Source organism: Struthio camelus, chromosome 14 (genome assembly GCF_040807025.1).
Source record: "Struthio camelus isolate bStrCam1 chromosome 14, bStrCam1.hap1, whole genome shotgun sequence".
Lineage (NCBI taxonomy): Eukaryota > Metazoa > Chordata > Aves > Struthioniformes > Struthionidae > Struthio > Struthio camelus.
In genome coordinates this window covers 20861246-20881298 of record NC_090955.1, presented here as the reverse complement: position 1 = coordinate 20881298, position 20053 = coordinate 20861246, and the positions used below count along the sequence as shown (strand labels likewise).

The window sequence follows — 20053 nt, the reverse complement described above, 5'->3', positions numbered from 1 at the left end:
GATATCCAAGGATTAGCCAGTTATATCTTCATAATTGTATTTATATATAATCATAATTATATGTTCCCATTGGTACTCTACAGTTCTTATCTTTTCCTCCTGTTAGTTATTTTCCTGCGGCTGTTTGACAATGTTTAAGATGATTGCTTGGATTAAAAAGCAGAAGTCCTCCATAAAGTATAAACATTGCTAATGTGATAGGTGGTTTGTTTTTCTGTTTCACAGTAGCTTTAATGATTAGATTTGAGACACAGTAGGAAAATGATTTCTCTTCCCTGTCAGGATAAAAGTGAACAGACTGAAGTCAAATGTCAGTTTTTCCTTCTGTTTTGGCTTATGCTGAGCACTCAGTTGGAAATGGATCATCACAGTAACAGGGCAGTAATACAGTTCTGTATGAACATGTAGTGGTGGTACAGTTAATATTGTCACCTCTGTTCATCTTTGGATGAAAAGTGTGTGTGTGTGTGGTTTTTTTAAATACTCAGCTTCTAACTAGAAGCACATGCCTAGCTGTCTATACATATGCACATTAGCCTGGATCCAAGTGCCCATGAAGATTGTCCATGAATATCTCGCAGTCTCCCTCACAGTATTTTGTGGTAGTGATTTCTATGAGTCTATTGCATTGGCCCCAGGGATTTTCAGTGTCAAAATGGTGTTGCATTTGATAAAGGCATTGGGTGATTATGTGGTATCTTCAACTTTCTTCTGTCTGGAATCATAAACTACAAGCAGAGTTTGAGAGGCTAGATAATAAATATAAGTGAAAGACAGGAAATCTGCTCCTGTGATTCTATAGGAAACTGTCTAGGTTACAAAATCCATCAGTTTTTGTGTTATCCCTTAGGTGATTTTTCTTGATTGAACTCTACTGAATCTGAAAGTTGCTGATGATTGTTAAGGTCTTGTGTAGCATTTCCTGTGTGGTCTTCTGTAAATTTATCTTGTTTAATGTATTAAAGTTGTAGGAACTGAGTTATAATATGATTAACACACTGTAGCTAAGTAGATTTAGAGGTGCAAGTCTGCTAAGAAATGCAGCCTCCAGCCCTCCCCTGCCCCACCAGAAATCCTCCAGGGATGAAAAACCCACAAAATTACAGAAGGGAAAACTAAAGCAAAAGCCCTAGCATGTAAAATGATTGGTGGGTTGAATATGAATAAATAACATGTATAATCTAGAAGGGAATAAAAATGGAATTTCCTAAAGAGACAGCAGGAAAGTGAGCCAAACACTTATCTAGCATAGGTCAGTGGCTCGAACAGACCATTAGCAATTTTTACCAGCTGTGAATCTGGCCCATCATGTCTAGGTCTTCTAAGATTCATAGAACAGAGGAAGGGCTTTGCTATTTATTCAAATACAAGCAAATGGAGAGTGTCTTGGGTTTTATCATCCAGAGCTCCCTTTTAAAGCTGATCACAGCCTTTAAGCCTGTGAGAAAGCAGTAACACCTTAGAGGGCATAGATACACATGGTACCATTTCATCTTCATGGCTGGCTGAAAGAGAGGATTCACAGTGACACGCAGAGGACTGCTTAAGGAGGATTGTTTTCCCGCGTTTGCATTCAGTTACTCTAAGTATATCAATTTCTATTGAGCATAAGGATGATTTTGATTTTACACAACAAGAGTTTCCAAGGAGGTGCTGAATTTACAAAAGCTGTTTCAAAGGGTCTCCAAGGGACTTGACAGATTTACAGGCCGATGACTTGCTACCATTTTAGTCTCGATGGAAATCTGACTTGATATATATATAATAAAGAATTGGAGATGTTCAAGGACAACTTTGAAAAGTAATTTAGAGAGGCCATGGAACCTCTTGATTTGTCTCAGTTGAGTCTTCCCAGAAAAGGGAGTTGAATTATGACTGGTAGAATCTATTCATTATTGCTTTATCCTTTTTAGTATTTAAAATCGAGATTCAACATTCCATTCCACATTTGTCTTTTCTGAAGGAAAAGCAGATTGCATCAAAATAATAGTTTATGAAGATAAATTCATGGAGGCTGGGAAGGATGAAATCAAAATTATCAAAGAATGTATTATAATATAAAAGAATATGTATGTATTAGCCAAGGCAATTTAGTAATCGACAAATATGGGCTTTGGGCATGCTTAAATGGACCTTTGAAAAACTTCACAAATCTGTTAGATAATTTAATTATTTATATTTTTTAAAGGAAAACCAGTATTTGCAGATCACATCTGTGCCAGCCCTGACTGACAGTATTAGAAAGACAACCCTATTTGTTTGTTCTTTTGTCCTTTGCATAAGGACTAGCTGCCTTGTCTTCTGAGTAACACAAAAGCTATTTTATTTCTGAGGAACAAATGCTTTCTGAATGAATCCTGTAAGATACTGGTTTCTTTTCTTGAAAACACTGTTTTTCTTTTGCGGCTATTTCTGAAGTTGCAGAAAACTATAACCAACTGCATTGCAATGGCAGAGTTACTTGTGTGGTGATTTGCTTCAAGTGGTTAAAGAAAAGAAGATTGCTGAGAGCCACCTAAGATATGGCAGCCAAATATATGAATGCCAATGTGCCTGCTACTGAAAAGCCGTATGTATTGTGGCAGCTACAGATGAATTATTTTCACTTATAAATGTACTGATTCTCCCATTTATTTTAGGTGAGAATGAGGGGAAGGGGGGGGGATAATCATCCTTCTCTAAATGGTACGTAGATGTTGCCTTGAGGCGCCGTTGTATTCAGGCTCCCTCAAAAGCTATTGCAGCTTATTTTTGCTGCAAAGTACTGTGGGGATTAATCAAATTCTTGTATTTGTGGTCAAGATTAGCTGTTTGCTCAGTCCATGCAGACGGTCTAGAAATCACATGATTGGTGGTGGGTAATGGTAACAAACGTATAGCAAAGCAAGCAAACAAAAAGCCTTCGGGAGACTTATGAGCAGCTTTCTTCTTGGGTGCCACAAAGGTGTGCAACAGAGGAAAGCTAAGCTGTTTGCAAATGCTCTCCTGTTGTTGAAGCACTGAAAGAGGAAAAATAGCTGTATTTGCACAAAGATATAGTATAACAGTTGTGCTTCCCTTGTGAGTAGAAAGACATGTAAATAAGGCCGCAATGAAAAGAATATAGCATTAACCTCTAGTGTCCTCTTCAGAAACCTGATGCAAACTATCAAGGCCCAGCTCCCTGCCTGCACTGCTGCACAGAGGAGGTCAGGAGCAGTTTGGTGCTATTTGCAGGAGTGGAAGAAGCGATGCTGCTCAGTGCTGGAACAATTGCTATTGGGTACTGCAAGAGTGGACACTTTGGGCTTCAAGAATGGCAAGGAACATAGCTGTCAGCACTTGCAGGGTCTCTAGGCCTTTTCTTCCTTCAGGCACTGTCCTATTCCACTTGGTCTGGTACTTTGCTGTATGCTAAAAAGCAGGTTTGCTGTAAATAATTTAGCATCTTCCAGCAGGTGTGGGGTATTGTGCTGCTACCACTGAAGAGTCCAGGTCTGAGAGAAGAACCTGCAGCTGAAGAGCTTTGAATAGCAGTAGGTAACAATCACAAATTGCAGATACACTATACTTGTCATTGTTTCTTGCTGGCTTCTGCATTAGGAGAAGAAGCAAGCAAAAGCTCTTGGGTTGAGGAAAAAACCTAAGTGTTGCTTGAGAACAGGGTCAGAATGAGGAACACAAGTGGTTATTACATTCAGCATCTGGCATGCATATCAGCATGTCTTGTGTTAAAAATGTTTTCCCATCTCCAGATAGTCTTATTCATCAGTACTGTATTCATTCATTTCAACAGAGAAGAATGGTTGGTGTAAGGAGATTTACATGGATAGCCTATGTTCCGCTCTTGCTACGTTATCAGTGATTATGCTGAGTTGTTTTCTATGTTAAACACGTTATAGTGAGCCTATCTGTAGATTTGCTACTTTTACTTGTCTTTTTCCCTTAGGCTGGAGTGAATAATTAAGATCACACTTTTTTTTATGCATTTGCTGTGTTTGTGTGTGAATTTACTTGAAGTATTATCTTCTATGAGAGTTTATAGCAAAGTTTATTCTGTTCTAGCTATGAATGTTAGTTGTCCAGCAGTATTTCTTCCTGACATTCCTACCCTCAAGATGGAGGTCCTAAGCATAACTACTAGAAATGAGTGTTCCTCTTCAAGCGGGAAGCTTTCCTAATGGAAATTAGGAAGTTGGAAAAGAAGGCTGGAAGCGTAAATGAGAAAGCCCAGTGACTTTTGCAAAAAGCCATAGTTCTACTGACCTCAGTACAACTATAGTAGTGGACAATGCAGTTCTGTGTGCTTAGGCATGGTTTTGGAGCACATAAAATGTTGACTTGGAGGCAGCTGTGCTGCCGTGGCATTTTGGGAGAGGATCTCTGTACTCACCAGGAAAAATGAATTGGTTATTGCCTCTCTGGAAGCTATATGTCATGAAAGAATGCTGCTTCCACTTATTTTTGATGTGATGAATTCAAGCTCACCTACTGGATGTCACTGTTGCTCCCACAAACTATTTTCACTTCTAAAATGGCAAACTAAAAGAATTGCATTCAGTTTAGAGCAAGGCTCTATATTTCATGTGAATATTGATGACAGCTTGCTTAAAATCTGAGGTGAAACTCCTTCACTGGTTGGATGTGCAGAGGAGTCTGAAATGCAAAATATTCCACTGAATGATTTGTATCTGAGGATGTCTCAACTGTCTTGCAAATAAATGTCTCCAACATGATGGTTTATTTCTAGGGAACTTTATTTAGCAGGAGCATAAGTTATCACTGCCAAGATCCACGGTTTTTGTGGAAGATCTACTACAGGGCTAAAGATTTCCTTTGTTTACAGAGGGGCGGTGGAAAAAAGCCCTTCAGGCTGTTGTTTATAGCTGCTGACATGTGATAAAACAAAACATGTCTTTGCTTGTGGAATCTTAGATTGGTATCTTTAAAGTGGAGGGGGAACCTTCAGCAATAGCTTAAAGCTAACACTTTGTCATCTTGCAGTGACAAACCCTTTAAAAAAAAAAAAAAAAAGCTGCTGTATGCACTGGGGTATGTTATGCATAATGAAAACTGAACACCGGAAGAGTAAGAAGTGGTAGTTTGTATTCAGTAGCTGAATTATGCAAGGTATGGAGTGCTGCCTTACTTGTGAAACATTCTCAGTTGATGAGAGATTTTTTTTCTCCTAATAAAAGGCCTCAAGATTTGGTCCAATAGATCTTAAAAATTGTAGTGCTATTTGTGGATTTGATTGGCAGAAGTAATCCCTTTCCTCCTCTCTTCTACATCTTTCCTTTCCTAGTCTGTTCCAGCCTTTAGACCAAAACATAATTAAATCTAGTCTTTCAGAACTGACTTATTTAAAATGGTGAAGGAGACATTCATCATTTAGGCTACAATTTTTCATGGAAGCCTAAGTAGGGTGGATACCTTAATCCCACTAAAACATGCACACATGTATTTTTGGCTGCCTTGAAAAGTACAGCCATATTGCTTAATATAATCCAGTGGTGATCTTTTCATTGACATTCTCTTAATGACATATACATCTTTGACATTCCCTTTACAAAATTATGAATGAATTGGAGATGTCATGTTGTTTAAAATACTATTTTAGTTCTTTTTTCTTGTATATTACTTATTACTACTATTCTGTACTCTTCCATAGCATCAGAGAAACCAGTTTTCCTCGATTTTCCCCTTATATTTCATGGAGGTAGATGGTGATAATCATTGCAAACAATTTTTCTTTTCCTGAGCAATCTCCCCAAAATGGACCTGACCATAAAATAGACAAAGCAACATCGATCTTTTTTAAAAAAGTGTGGCAAAATCCAGGATAAAGGTAAATTTGCCATCTTAAAGCATATAGTAGTCTTGTCACTGAATATACTTCTCCAGTAAGGTTTATTGTGGAGTTAGGAACACACCAGTACGTGTACCAATGCGACCTGATAAATAAAACAGTGGCAACAGGTAACCATGTTAAAGGTCACATAGTTTGAGGACAGCAATGATAGAAGCATAAAAGTGGGGATATCTTAATGCAGTCTCTCCCATCCTGGTTGGAGGAGGTAGAGAGAACTGTTTTGTGAGTAGCAAATGATATCTGGAGTTGTTATATTTGCTCTGTTTCAAAAATATATATGTATATGTGCATATAGTGAGGATGGGGTAGGTCATGGATTTGAGAATTTATTCTGCCTTCCTGGATGGTAGGAAGAAGCGGCAGAGGAAAAGAACTGGGGGGTGTTGGTGGGAGGAATTGTTGTCATGTAGCTATTATGGAAAGATTCAGTAGGAAGTGACCAGGTTTGAGCTAACTGAGCCTCCTCACATGGATACGGTCTTGGTGAAATCATTTTAAACAGGAAGGAATTCAAAATGGGACCCTTCCTCTCCTGTCTTCACCTGTCCCAGCTCTACTTGCCTCCTGGAGGGAGGTATCCTGTGGGCATCCCATGGCTGCCTGCTGTTTCTCTGCTGAGAATGAGTTGTCTGCTGCTTATTAGTCACAAGGCATAGGTGTATAACTTCTCAGCAGCCATTCTCTGAAGGTGAGGAAGGCATGAGGGGAAAATAAACTACTCATAGTGCAAAGCAATTGCTCCCTGAGTTAATCTAAACCAGTTAAAATGACTTAGCAACATTACAGAGCATCTGAAAGTTTAAGTGAGAAAAGGTGCAATTGTTGGGCCTGGCACTTCTTCCCTCTTCTCCCAGGATCTCTGAGCAGTGTGCTATCTTCAGAGGTACGGCAGGCAACACTGCATGTCATAGTACATGATCACAGAAAATATAGGTTGGAAGGGACTTCTGGAAGTCATCTGGTCCATGCATGTGTAGTGTGTGACCCAATTGTTATTTGTCTACATTTGAATGTGTTATGCAAAAATCAGAACGAATCAAGGAATTACTTGCATTTCACTTGGGTTGCTCACTTGCTCTGCTTCTTTCAGTTTGGCCATTGAAAATAGATTTTACTCGTATAGGGAGGAGCATGTCTCTCTCCTAACTCTAATGACTTTATAGTATAGCACTCCTTCCTTCCCACACCCCCTCCTCGCCTGCCTTTTCTCTTTTTTTTTTTTTGGGGGGGGGGGGGTGTTTGTTTTTCAAAACTTGCTCCATTTAACCAAACGCCCTTTCTCTTCAAGGTAAAATGGGCTCCCAGTGGAAGCGGAGGTTATTCAGCACTTAATAGAAGCAAGCCCTCAATTTGCACAATAATTTCTAAAGCTTGGAAGTCTATTCGAAGTGATTCCATTATGAGTGATTTTATATTAGCCTGGAGCTAAATCAGAGAGGAAGAGAACACTTCACTGTATCTGTGCTACATAGAGATGAGAACTAATATCTTCCAGTGAAGAAAGCTAGCTCGTTTTACCACTTTTGTTGTTTTAGTTGTGAACCCATTTTGGACCACTTGTGTGTAATTCCTTCCATGCATTATTCTCGGAATCCTTTTTCCTGGTTAGCGCCTGACAGGTATGGCTTCAGAAGAACTAGGATGTGTTGCCCACGTTCAGCGTTGTGCAACATATATTTATTCTCTTCCTGAGAGAAGAAGCAAGGAATCAGCTATCATCTACTAGGCAGAAGCAGATTTTTTTGGCTTTAGGAAAATGGATGCATTTTAGAAAGAAAGTAGTAAAGAATAAGTAAGTGTGTAGGAATGTAAATCATCCCTTTACCATTTAAACCTGGATTTTATGGTATGGAATTCTAGGACCAAAAAAAGTGTGTGTGTTGGGACAAACAGGTGCAGCAATTGCTTTTGAAATGAGTCCAAGCAAGTAACATTAAATCCTAATTTTACACCTCACTGAATACTGTGCGAAGAGCAGAACTTCCCAGCAGCCTAAGCAGATATAATTCCATTGATAGCTTTGACGCTGAGCCTGTTCACTTAAATCAGTAGAGTAACATCCACTCATGCCTCAGTAAACAAAACCTATTATATTACATGAGATAGTATTTGTTTTTGGACAGTTCTCAGTCTTTTGAATGCTTTTCCTTCCAAGGTTAACTCTCTACTCCCAAAAAAGCTTTTATTTCTTCAGCTTTCTGTGACTGAGGCTGGAAGAATTGTGGGACCAATGTTGTCTTGCTTCAGCTGAGACTTTTGAGGCCTGTATAAAGGGAAAACTGTCTTGCTTTCAAACTAGACTTCAGTCAAGCCCTTGATATGTGGGGAGGAGCTCACAAGATGGATCGATGCACTTGCAGGAGTGAAGCCTTGGGGAGACAGTTTTAGTTCCTTTAGAAATACTGAGACTCTATAGGGCCACAGTGCAACATGTTCCCAGCCTGAAATCTAGAGATAAAGTAGTTGGGGATCCTTCCTAAAGCTAAATGGTACTGTGGTGAAAGATGGTCAGCTTTGTTTCTGTTTCACTAGGTGACCAACAGTTACTGAAAAATGATTTGGGTAGTCTTCTTTAGTAAACAGAAAAGTTAAGTTTAAAAAAAAAATCATGAAATTATATACACCCTGCAATGTACTCCTGTCCTTCTCTTGCCTTCCAACTGCCAGAGGCTCTGGATAGAGTGGAAGGGACTTTTCTCAGGTATTCCCTATGCTTCTAGCTATTATCTAGGAGCTCCACAATAACAGGAGTGTTTTGCTGGTCAGTGGTCTTACAAACAAATGCTGAGCCCAGTGCATGTGTGTATACCAATTTTTCAGAAATGATAATGCTAAATATTATCTTTTGTTTGTTTAAATATTCCTTGAAGTAAGATCATCTTTTGAATATCTCTCTTAAGGCTACCCTACTCACAGAAACCAGGAAAACTAAGTGCATACCATGGTTCTCACTTAATTGCTGTGCAGCCTTGAACCCATTGTTAAGGTCTTTATTTACTTACAACAATGAAGGAAGGGGTAGAAGTCCTTTTCCCCTTGCTACAGATGCTTCAGATGAAATGAAATACCCATGACGAGTCCATCAAAAATATTTATATTTTACCACTTTTCCTATTCCACTCTAATAAAACACAGCGATGCACAAGGGCACAGTGAGTGCCCATAAATGGAGAGCTATTTTCCACTGCCAGTCCTCATTTCCTGCCTTTTAACTATTCTCATCACAACATCCTGCCCGACATTCAGGGATACAGTCTTTGATATTCTGCTCTCCTCCTTTTCTCCTCCTTGCAAACAGAAATCCACTTGAAACATGCTGGAAAAGGCTACCTATTGCAATTTTATTCCGGGAGTTAGGATTTTAGGTAACATTGCTGACTTATTCCTAGGCATCATAATACCCCCATATACTATCACAAGGGTTGCCAGTACACTGCTTTTTTGTGTGATGGTCTCTACCAGAGCATGAGTTGCTGGTTTCTCAAACTGTTTTTGCTAGGCAGTGTGGCTGTAACCTGTAAGCATACCATAAAATAACAAAAATGCTCCGTCTCTCCCAAGCTGGGCTGTGAACTTGTAAACATTAAACTGAGGTTCTGATTTCATATAGGCTGACTTAAGTTCTTGTCCTGGGGCTTGCTTTCTTTTTCAACACTTTATTCATTTATTTATTTATTTAGCTTGGTTTTCTGTGAAAATAAGGTTTATGTGATGACCAGCTGAATCTACCTCCCTATTCCCTGTGTGAACCAAAAGCCGTTCACTGTTTTGAAACAAATGTAACAGGGGCCACAGAGATAATCGGGTTCCTACAGATTTCATGAAAATACAAGGTTAACTTAAGGAGGGAGACCCTGAGGTGAGACAGCTGACAAAAGCAACACGTATGCTACCACTTTATCAGGTATCAGAGAGGTTATGCAAGCTGGAACCACAGCCACGGGAAGAGCTTCGCTGAAGCTTACCTTTCCATAGACATCAAAACCAGCCAACCACAGGAGACAAATCCATAGAGAAAGAAGCTTTATTGCATCAGTGCCGAGTTATTCGTTTTCAGGCATAGTTATGAGTACTTGATATTTAAAAACATCCTCTTATACAGATCTCTTTTGAAACCATGCCTCTTTACTTTCATGAACACTGTCCTCTTGGTGTTGCCACAGCACGGATAGAAATTTAGGAGAATGAGCAGAGCTATTTTTGGCTGGCTCATGATCAAAAGAATGCGTAGGCAATTTGTATGCAAATCCAAGTAAAACAAACAATTCAGAACAGCCACCAGCTTATATTTATATATTATTTTCAGCTATATTACTTATGTGGTATAACTGTGAAAAGCAAATCTGATGGTGGAGGGTGAAGGAGCATACTTGACTTTTTTTTTTTTTTTTCCAGTGGGGTCTTACTCAGGTACAAGGCTTTCTGGTGGCTGTGGTTGGACAGCTAATAACTAAGAGGAAATAAGGTTGAGGGACATTATGACAGCCCTAACTTGTGTTAGGAGGCATGTAGCAGAGATGACCATCGAGCTCTGATCTCCTGAGGCTCAGTCTTACTGGCCAGAACAACTTTGCCTTGTATGACCCTGATTCAGCAACATTAATTTCAATTTCAAGTACAGGCTCAAATCTCACCTAGCTTAAAGCAACTCTTTTAGTTTAAAAAAAAAAAAAAACAGTGCAAAAGCTTAAATATTGGTTAAAAGCTGTCATGAAAAATATGGTATCTCACCTGTGCCATCACATTGATTTTTTCCCCCCCCACCCCCATCACTTCTGTATACACTTAAATAAAAGTGATGCTGTGCAGGAGACTGTGTTCTCTTACAACTTCAGAAGGCAAGGACGAAGATGCGTATGTCATTTGGGGGGCTTTTTGTAACAGTTTTCATCTATATCAGTTCACTTTCTTTTTTTCTTATTTCTAGAGGAAGCTGTTTTGTAATGGTCTCTTCCAATTTTTTTTTTGTTTTACTTCTGCTCTTAAATATGAAAATCCACTTATAAAGAAAGCTGCAAAGGGAAGGGATGCAAAGATAATTGTTTCAGACCACATGGGACTTTTGCTTCCCTTTTGATTTATTTGGCAGAAGTTAATATTTGGCACTGACGCTAGCCCTTTTGGCTGTGGGACTTTCTTTTCCACTAAGTGTTGGAAGCTTTTAAATGGAAGGTAACTGAACACTACCAAGCTGCTGCTGTAGGCTGAGGGGAAACTAGCTTTAACGTGCCATGGGTATTCTCGCTGGGTTCCTGACCAGCATTTCAAAGAGAAAGTATCTCAGAGATTTACTCTTGTGACTTCTGCTGTGTCCAACTATTGCTGTGGTGGGATTCTGTGAGTTCAACGAGAGCATGCAAATACCTATAGAGTAGAAAAAGATGAGCAGTAAAGCTTATAATTATGTTGCTCATTATTAAGTTTGTTCTTTGATTTAACAGCTTCCAGGAGCCTGCGATATGATACTAGTCACATCTGGAGTAGAATTCTTCAGCTGTTTGTTAGAGAAGAAGAGCTATGGATGGACAGAACGCAATTACCAAAGCTGAAATTTTGCCAGGACTCTGGATTTACTTTGCAAAAAGTGCCAAGGCATCTTTAACAGTCACAAATTATCATGACACTTACATTCTGGATGGGACACAAATATAGGCTTGTTATGAACAAAATGGTTGCAAAAATAATTTACCTAGTGTACAGTGTCTGTGTGTAATAGTGCATGTGGTAGTATTCCTCAAGAGAAGTGAAAGAGACTGTTAGTCTGCCAAGCACTTCAAATAAATTGTGTCTGAAAAGCAATAGTGTTAGTTGCATAAGAATATAGGTAATTGGTACCATATGTTGTTCTAGAGGCTCTTTCTTCAACTGAGCAGTCATGTATTAAAGTGGAAATAAGTGAAACTGCTTTAAACTCCTCAGTAACTTGTTTTCCATGCCCCATCCTAAGTCTTATTTGGCAGTCTTGAGTTCTTTGGGATTGTGAAGGCTTGTCTCCAAAAATCTTGGATTTTTCACTTTCTCACATAGAAACAGTGGCATTGACTAAGCTGGAGAAACAAGACTCACTTGTAATGCCATTGAGCATCAGAAAGCAAGAAATGCTTTGAATTTTGGTATCAAATACCTATATAATATTTAATAAGTGATAACTTCAAGAGAAGATCGGGATAGGAAATAGGGTTTATTTCAGTTATATAGGAACATATACTGCTCCAAGATGTCTGTGCAGAAATGATGGGGAAAGAGGGCAAGAAGCAGAAATGAGGAATGCTGGAAGAAACACAGAAGTATCCTGCATAAGGGACAGAGTAGTAGGATGTGCTGAAAACAACAGACCTTCTTTTCCAGGAAAGTGTAGTGTTTCGCTTTCCAGGAGGTAGGGAATACTCAAATATGAATGAATGTTTACTTTTTCAAATGTAAATTTGACCTCTGGCTTTCTGAAGGCCAATGGAACAGGACTAGACAAACCCCAGAAGACACATTAGCAGTGAACACTATCCAAATGGCATTTCAAATGCTAAATGCAGTAACTCACCCTTCTCTTATAGGTAATCTGCCATTGTTCTAGCTGTCTAGCTAATTTCCTGGAGTATTGTTATAAGCCAGTGAGAAAGGTAAATGCACTGCCATATTTCACTTCTCCAACACTTCTGTTTTGGAGGAATGAAGAAATATTGCTGCAGTGTAAGCATCCTGTAAGCAATAAGCTTCTGAAACCTAGATGTGCTCTCCTCTACAGTTGGGGTACTAGTTAGGGCTTCACTTACAAATTGGCTCTTGAGTCTGTGCCTTGTCATTCAAAGCCAAGAGTCATATGTCTTCAGGATTTGAAAAGTAATACTTTGTCCTCCAGTAGAGGAGTCAGCTTGCTCATTCAGGCACCTGTATGCCTCTAGTGCTGCTAAACACACATTCTCCTTTGATCTTTGCTCGTGAACTCATAATAGACTGTCATTTCTGTAATCCTCTTTTATTTGCTGTTGTTTCATCACTGCTTCTTGTAAATTTTCCAACCTGGCATGCCATGATGCCATGCCATAAAATGAGCGCTTTTTCCATGCTTCACGAGGGGCTGAGGCAATCCAGTCTGGGGAGAGTACAGCCACTGTGTGTGTTATCTGCAGAGAGGCGGTTTTCTGTTGCTTTATGTGCTACGTGCATCCAGACGCTCTCCTACTTCTGGAGATCTTCCCAAATCCAGCAAGAAGTGTGGACAAGCTAGTAGCTTTTGTGCAGGACCAATAGCTGAACAGGTGTAGGTAGGTGTTGGCAGTTCAGAGACTGAGGGATTTCCCACATCACAAGACACCAGCTCTCACTTACTGTGGCATAAATTCACCCCTGGCTGCTGCCTTGGCTGTCCTCTGAAGGCAGGCCCAGCATGTCTGTGTGGATGGATATTCTGCCTCTTATTATGTTCCTGCTCACCCTGCCCCATCAGCTCAGGACTCCTAATGAGCAAGAGGTAGGATGAAATGCAATCCCAGCCGTCCCATGTTGGAGATGATTTTCTTCCCTTGTGAGCGTTTCAGTTCCCATTCTTCCCTTCTTGCGCTTTGTGCTTCTGAGTTGAGTTTCAGAAATATTTGTTCTTCGGGCTTTTTTCAGTGATGGAGGGGGTCCAGCCCCCTCTCCCTCCCTCACACTCCTGTCACACACACACACACACACACACACACACACACACACACACACACACACACACACACACACACATATATGCCTGCACACACCATACTGCAAGCTCTTGAAACAGGGCTGCCTGTGGGAATCTTTTCATGCTTAGTATTGGCGCTGCCATCTCTGAACTGCTTTACGATGTTGTGATTGCTATGATTTCTTTTGGGGTCTGTAGTCTCTTAGGTAGGTCAGGCTTGTAAATGGAAACTTTGTGCAGGAGCATTTGAAGTGTGGCAGCCAGTAGCCTTTCCATCATAAATAACAAGCATTTGCTATGATAAAGTTGGAAGAAAGTGGGATGGGGTTTTTTTTGTTGTGTTATTTCTTTCCAGAGAAAACTGTGCTCCCTAGCTGGAATATATAATGGCTATATGAGTTGCTATTTAATCAGGGAAGCTAATTAAGTCTTAGCTCTTAATATTTTCACAAGAGAGCTGCATATGATTTGCAGTGGCTGGAATTGCAGTTGCAGGCGATTAAGTTGCTCTTGGATGGCTAGAACCTGAAAGTGCAGTTTTATGAGGGGTCAGGAGGGATGCTGCCTTCCTTAATGTTTTCCTTAAGCTGAACATGATATTTTTTGTTGTTGTCTTTAAAAGGAAACAATCTAAAGCATTGTTGCAGTGAAGAGAGACTTTTTTGTGAAGAAATACTGTTTTGTAGGTATATAATTACAGTGGTACATCCCATTTTATAGCACAGAATTAATATATTTCTGGGTTAAGTATAAAGCCTTTTCTTAACAGAAGTCTTATTCAGCTTTTCAGCATGGCTTGCTTAGTTTCATAAAGCAATAGAGGAACTAAGGTGATTAGCCATAGCTATCTGCTATCTCATCAGACATCAACAAAGGGCTCATACTCGCAGGTCTTGGCAAAACTTCTGAATCAAGTCAGTCAGACTTAGCACAATGGATAGTCTTAAAGGGAGAAATTTTGCAATAATTGGCCTAAAGAACCGTAGGATTCATTAGCTGAAGTGGGATAAAAGGTGTGGAAGACTTATCAGGCCTAAGTAGCATAGACAAAACAGAACCAGGAACTAAATACTTCAATACATAGCAAGCAGGTCTCTGCAGTGATTAAGGTTATGCTTTTTTTCTGTATTCCCCAAATATTGTATCTTGCTAGTGTATATAAATGATACACTGTGGTGATCAGTGTAATGTTTGGTCCTCTGGGAATTGATTAAGTAGTCATATCATAGCCTTGCATCACGTAACATGCCATTTCTACACGGCATAAGGAACAGAGGGGGGGAGAAAAAATATCCCCCTCCCTCCTTTTTTTTTTTTTTTCTTAACCTGAATGCTATTTGGAAAGAGAGATTTCTTTTAGGAACAAAGTATTCCAGAGAAATTTCAGACACTTGAAATGGGAGAAAGGGAGCAAAATGATGGAGTTAAGAGGCTTTAGATTAAAAGCATGGTAAAATCATAGCCTCCGAAGCTGTAAGAGTTTTGACTTCAGCTTCAGCGAAGTCAGAACTGCGACTCTTTCCTTCTCCCTCTCCCTGCCACTACCGTGGCAGTCATTTCTCTGTAGGGCAGGGACTACTGAAACTAGAAATGTGGAAGTAATGAACTAAACAGGTACTCAGGGGGTCTGAGGATGGGCACATAATGTCATAAGGAACAATGTCAGATCTCACTTCACAGAGGTCAAACGGCTGGTGTTTGCTTGCTCCATGTATGCAGCTTGTGAAGCTTGCTTTTCCTATAGACTTGGTATGTTAATACAGTGCACTGTATTTTTTTTTTTCTGCAGTGTGGCACACACTGCAGAAAAGTGTGTCACTAAAGTGTACTGAATGGTAACACTGTGACTGACAAACTGGCAAATATTAGAGGGCAACAGAAGCTACATACTGCAGCGATGCAAATGGAGTTGAAATTACCAGTGCCAAGATAGCCATGCAAGTAAAACTAACTCAGCAATTTAGCTTGGGTACCAGAAACGCTACAGTGAGTAAGCTGATGAGCTTATTCAACTGGGCTGCATCCAGCAGCTGAGCTAGCTTTTTTCAGAGCCATTTTAACTGTCTTGGTGCTGGACTGCATTGCTTAGCGTAGCTATGCTCTTTCTGTAGCTTATGCTGATTTCTCATGTGACACATGGAATTCTTGCCACCAACACACTGAATTTACCTTTTCCTGTGCTTAACCACAATGGAGAGGCAGTCTGAAGTAGTACTGTTCTGATTTTTGTCTACTCTGAACCAGCAGTAGTGTAGCTAGTACTCTACTGCACTAGCTACATAAAATAAATGCTACATTGGATGCCAAAAGAGCAGTTATGACAGTAACAGGTGAGACCAAACAGAGATGTAACAGAATATGAAGCCTTTCTGCCTTGCATTTAGAACGTTTTCCTGGAGCTAGGATTAGCTGACTTCGTCCTTCAGGGTTCTTCCAGGTCTGTGCAATGCAAAGCTTTCATTAGAGGCTGGCTTGGGTTTTTGGCTTACTCCTGTCCTGCCCTTCCACAGATGGAGAGAGAAGTCATTTAAGACAGAGATAATTAGACTGAGGATGCTAAAAGCTGCCCAAAAATCTGGATACTCAATTCCTACTAAAGTTCTCATTCATATAAGTTGGCAATTGGTAAGAGGTAAGAGATGGATGTTTTGTAAGCTACTTTTTAAGTTCAGAGTCAATGAAATTAATGAGCTTTGAAAACTTGAGTATTACACATCTGAAGTATGAGAATTCATCTGAGAATATTTTCCAGACTGAGATACTTTGTGTGCAAAAAAGGTTGCACTTTGGGAAGTTTACAGCCACTCAGCCGCCCTATCCTCTAGTCCCAGAAAGTGTTTCCACTGGTGAGGAAACCGTTATGATGTAGAGTAGGTTCTGATTCCAGTTTGATCACTTGCTATGAGATGGTTGTTGCCATTTCACCTTTCTGAGTCTCAATTTATGTTGCTATAAAGTAGACAAATAATTCCTATATAATTAAGTTTTTAAAATCTGTTTCATGTAACACAGGAATTGCTGCTTGTGAAACAACTTAGTCATTGTGTGAGATCAGTGTTTTCCTAGTCTGTTCCACTGCAAAAGTATACACTTTTCTAAGATCACTTACCTAGAAATCTACTTCTGCTGTGAAGGGTTGTCTATGCTATCTGTACTACTATCTTAGTATCTAAGATACTAACTGAAGTGGAATGCACCCATCGTGAGCAGACCCTACAGGAGGATTAAGTGACATCTTTAAAGGATAAGAAAAGAATGGACAGAATGTCTACGGTGGTATGGCAGCAGAGGAATAGATGTTAATCCAGGCTAAATGACTTTAGGAGGCTGGAAGCCTGCTGAGGAGTAACATTGCTCATCTATTATCCATAAGCAGCTGAGAATACAGATTTTCTTGTTCAAAAAGAAAGCGCGGCTGTCCTAATTTTCAGGCTGTTTTCTCAAGTAAATTAAAAGAGAATATTACTGCATCTGTGATTGCCTGAGGACACTTTTCTCAGATCTCCACTTGAGAAATTCTGGCACAATAATCTAACTTGGATGCACTGAAAATAGGGACCATTCATTAATGCTACAGAGGATATTTCTGGCACTCATGCAGCTATGTGCATGGCTTCTTCCAGTTAAGGTCCTCTTTGCCAGCTCAGAGCAGAGCTTGGTGACAGGCCTGTGTACAGGTGATTAAGAGTGGAGTTTTCAGATGTGCTTAAGAATCACACCTGAAATCAAATTCTTGCCAATTTCAAGGGGACTGTGTGCTTAAATACCTATTTATAGCCGGACCCAAAGGGATGTTAAAACACAGAAATGATTAGTTTTAGTTCACAAAGTTTTTTGTCCCCACTACATATCCCATCCGCATGTGCACTTTTGTCTGTGCTGGAGTTCATGAGACTTGCAGTTGCAAGGCTGTAGAAGTCTGGGGGGGCAGAGCGGGAGGAGGAGAGGCAGTTTCTAAAAAAGAAAAAACATATCAAATTATTTGCAATAGCAAACAAGATTTTGTCTGATATAATTAAATAGATACAACTGAAAATTTTCTAGACATTAAGAAATGGGTATCTATGTGATCTGTGTTCAGATCCCCAGGTTTGGGAGGACACCTGAGAAAGTGTCCTGGTCTGCTGCTGTTCAGGTTAGGCAGAAGGAAATAAAGCTGGCAATCTGTTGGACTGGTGCTGGTTCCTCTGTCTGGAGAACAGGGTGAGCTGCATGTGTGCTCTTACCTGATACGAAAACATTTTCTTCCTTTTCAAATTTCTTCCTAATGGAATGCGTTTCTATAGAAAAGGGCAAGTTTAACATAATCCTCTCTAGGGAAAATTAACAAGCAAAATCATATCTCCTGTGTATAGTACTTTTTTTCTCAGGTGGCTTAAGTATACAGATGGAAAAAAACCCCTCTCCTTTGCCTCCTCGATAAAGGTGTTTGCCTTCTAAGATTCTGGCTTGGACTATGTAGCGCAAAATATCATTGTGCTTCTTGATAGCAAGGCAGATTTTGTCCTGTAGTGACTGATACTAAATGATTAAATTGCTGCCTTTAAATGAACAGGTCTCCTCTCAGAAAGTGCATGGGCAGTGAGCTGAAACTGAAGATTTAACACTGTCTCTTTGACCAGACCTAACATGTTACTAACAAGGTTTCTCATGCACCTCTGATTTCTCTCCAAATAGCCATTTGCCTGGCCCTTGTGTGCAAGAAACCTGGCACTTAACTGATTCGGGTGGCATATTTTGTCTGGGACTTGGTTTTCAACCTCACCTGCTTGTTGGTCTGCACTACTGGTCAGCTTAATTATCCTCACCCTGGTTAAGTGCTGTACCATCAGTGTTACTGACTGGGGGCTTCTAGGCCAAACTGTAAGCAGTAGTCCTGGGCATAGACTTTGAGGGGTAAATCGCCCCAGACGTTGATCGTGGTTTTTGAGTTGCAGGTTTAGTCCTCAGTTCCAAATTGTTCTGTGTTCTCCTTGATATGTTGATGATTACCTGATGATGTCTTGTCTTTTTCTATTTCTTAACAGTAGCAGGCTTTACTGATGATTTGTGGGGTAAGCAACATTCAGTGTTACCTGGCTTCATGGCCATATAATGTTAATATTGGATGTCTCCTGGCAAGTCTGTTGTAAACAAATGTTTTAAGAAAAAAAAAAAATCCATTCTCTTATAAGATAGAAAACTCTTAGTCTGTGTTTTCACTGCAGTGAGTGAAGTGGGTATTTTCTCTTATATATTAGACGAATGACTCTGTGTGAGGGCCAGCAGTTTGTATTGGTCGCAAATTCTGCCTTGTTAAACAAGAAGAGATATGAGTGGGTATACATGGAGCCCGTGAGGAGATTGTTCAGCTTTGTTTCTGCTGCCCGAAATAGCAAAGCTTTGAAGTTACTTAGGAACTAAAAATGATAGAGACAGGGAAAACCAAAGTTACAGTAGTTGGATGACCACCATACTGGAAACCATTGCACCTACCTATAAATGCAGTCAAAATAATCATATGCCAAAGGCTGCTCTGAATCATCACTATAGTCAGAAGATGAAAAACACCTGGTTATATTATTGGCCATATAAATAAAATCCCACACCAACGGGGTATACTGCTCTAGACTAAGCAATCACTAGTTCACTCAGCCCAGGGCCTGCAGCTGGAGTGCCAGGGCGGTGTGCGGGAAACGCTGCACCCAGAGCCATGCGCTTGCTGCTGTGCCAAGTCCCATGAGCTCCCGTTGTCCCGTGCGGAAGACTTGCTACCATCAGTGTACGGCGAATATAAGAGAAGATTTGAACCCCTTAAGGGGACTTAGCTACAGCAGGTTGATCCAGAGATGTTGCTTAACTGTTAGTAAGAGAGCTAGAGCTTAGATACATAGCTGCAAAATGCACAAAATGCGTTATTACATTTTGAGTGTTTTTTGTTCAGAGTGATGCTAATTTATTAGAGCAGAATCTGGCCCACTGCTTGTCTCGAGATGGCCTTATAATCATGGGGGATAGTAGTGAAATATTGCCCTGTTGCCATTTTAATACAGTACAGCCATCAGTTTAAAAACAAGGACTAGTTTTCATGTATTGACTGCTTGCAAAGTTTGGGGGGGGTGGTTGTGTGAGGAGGTTGTTGGGGGGTGTTTTGTTTTTTAAGTGAGATGAAAGCAAGTTGTCCTGTTTATCTCCTGCCTTCAAGGCAAGCTTCCTGATTGTTTGTCCTTATCAATTCAAGCCAGAAAGTTTTATAGATTTGCCAGGCACTTTAGTATTGCAACTTGAAATTCCTGATTTGGCAGGAGGCGAAGGTGAGGAATTTCTTGTTTCCGTTTAAACTGCTTTCAGTCCAGAATGGAATTCTATTTAAACTTAAACATTTGGATTGAAGTTTGAGGATCAAAGAAAATAGAACAGAAAGAAAGTGTGATTTACCCTGCAGCTGTAGCTGAAAAGGGTAACCTCAGATTCAGGCCTTTTTTTTTTTTTCTTTACTTCTATCTGTCTGTCTATCTGTCTCTGTCCGTCTCTCACTCCTGAAAGAGGCAAACTGCATTAAT

The 20053-nt window shown here is 40.0% G+C and overlaps 1 protein-coding gene across 5 annotated transcripts in view; it reads left to right on the top strand.

The window, feature by feature from the left end:
* SLC6A1 (solute carrier family 6 member 1) overlaps positions 1–20053 on the top strand; it is a 130148-nt gene that overhangs the window by 72224 nt on the left and 37871 nt on the right. The window lies entirely within an intron of this gene.